A 2,142-nucleotide genomic window follows, 5' to 3' on the forward strand; every position below is an offset into this window, starting at 1 on the left:
CCATTTGCCAAATTACATTAGCTTTCAAGCCTCTGGGATTAACTCCCATTTTTAAAGGATGATACACTTCCGGACAATGTACACACTGTTTCACAATTTGCCTTGCCTGCTCTCTAGTAAGGGAAAACATTTTTCTTAAAGAAGAAGCATTTTGATGATGCAATTTATGACTTTGTTGTGCCTCCTGCACATTCCCTACAAATGGTTGAGTAAATATATCAGCAATAGCATTCCCCTGTGCTAAGGGTCCTGGTAATTTAGTATGTCCTCGAATATGCCCAATGTAAAATTTTTCTGTTCTCCTTTGTATTAACTCTTGTAACTGCTTTAATAATGATAGAATGGGAGATTTTCCTGATAAAAGCGCTGTTTCTAGGGCAGGAAATAAGTTAACCACATATCTAGAATCTGAGTAAAGGTTAAATGCCTGTGGAAACTTAGTAAAAGCTAAGACTACAGCCCTTATCTCAGCTTGCTGAGCAGATGTTTTTTCACCATTCTCTACATAAATCCCATGACCAGGGCTGTAGACCACAGCTCGACCCGTGGATGACCCATCTGTAAAAATATTATCTGACCTTTCTAAAGGTTGAGAGGAAAACCACAATGGAAATATTAATTCTACATGTCTGGCAAATTCTACGATGGGGTGTCTGGGATAATGATATTTTATTTGTCCTGCATAATTTTGTAATGCTAATACCCAATCATCATTATTTTGTAACAAATCATCCACTTGCATTTTATTATAAGGAGTGACTATGCAAGTTGGTTCCTTTCCAAAAAGTTCCTTAGATCTCATCCTTCCCTTAGTAATTAATAGGGAGCATAAATAAGGATAGTCTGCCACTATCTTTGTTTGTGTGTGTGGTAGATGGAGCCATTCTAAAACACCTTCTTGCCACAAACATGCTGTAGGAGTATATTCCGTAGCAAATATCAATAGTAGCCAAGGTTTTTCATAATTTACCTGTTGAACTCGGGCCTTGCTTAGAGCTTCTTCAACCAACTGCAGAGCTTTTATAGCTTCTGGAGTGATTGTTCTTAATGATTTTGGATCTGAATCTCCATGCAACAGCATATATAATGGGCTTAACTCTCCAGTGGTTATCTTTAAATGTGGTCGAAGCCAATTAATATCTCCTAATAATTTTTGATAATCATTTAATGTTCTCATTTTATCCCTCCTAATTGATATTTTCTGGGAGACTATACAATCATCTTTAATGGTTTGTCCTAAATAATTTAAAGGCCTTTCTCTTTGTATTTTGTCTGGAGCTATAATTAAACCACAAGCAGTAAGAGCTTCAATAGTGTCATATAATATTTTTTCTAACATTTCTGATATTTCATGGGCCAATAATATATCATCCATATAATGAATAATATATGCTTTATCATATTTTTGTCTAATTCCTTGTAATGCCTTATCCACAAATTTTTGACATAATGTTGGTGAATTTTTCATACCCTGAGGTAAAGTTACCCATTGATATCTCCTATATGGCCTTTTAAAATTTGTTGAAGGAACACTAAATGCAAAATATTCACTATCTTTTGGATGCAATTTTATGGTATAAAAACAATCTTGTAAATCTATTGTTATGATTTTCCATCCTTGAGGCACAGCAACGGGGGATGGCAAACCAGGCTGCAATGGACCCATGTCTTTCATAACAGCATTAACTGCTCTTAAGTCCTGTAACAAACGCCACTTGCCAGATTTTTTCTTAATGACGAACACAGGAGTGTTCCATGGGCTATTCGACTCTACCAAATGCCCTTTATCCAACTGTTCTTGCACTAGCTGCTCAAGAGCCTGCATTTTTTCTTCTGTAAGGGGCCACTGACTCACCCACACGGGCTCTTGAGTCAGCCATTGTATTTTATCTGCAAAAAGATTTTCTGCAGTGGCCCCTATGTAAAATGCTGTTCATCCATGGCATCTGTCGTAACAAGACGCACCTGCATGGCATTTAAAAGGTCTCTACCCCAAAGAGTAAAAGGTAATGAGGGAAGGACATAAGGTTGAATGTACCCTTCCTTTCCTTCATCGGTCCATTTCAGCATTGCTGAGCTTTGCAATACCCCAGTTGCTGTTCCTAAACCTATCAAAGAAGAGCCTGTCCGATGTACGGGCCA

The sequence above is a fragment of the Lepus europaeus genome, chromosome 16 (assembly GCF_033115175.1).
Source record: "Lepus europaeus isolate LE1 chromosome 16, mLepTim1.pri, whole genome shotgun sequence".
In the NCBI taxonomy this organism is placed as follows: domain Eukaryota; kingdom Metazoa; phylum Chordata; class Mammalia; order Lagomorpha; family Leporidae; genus Lepus; species Lepus europaeus.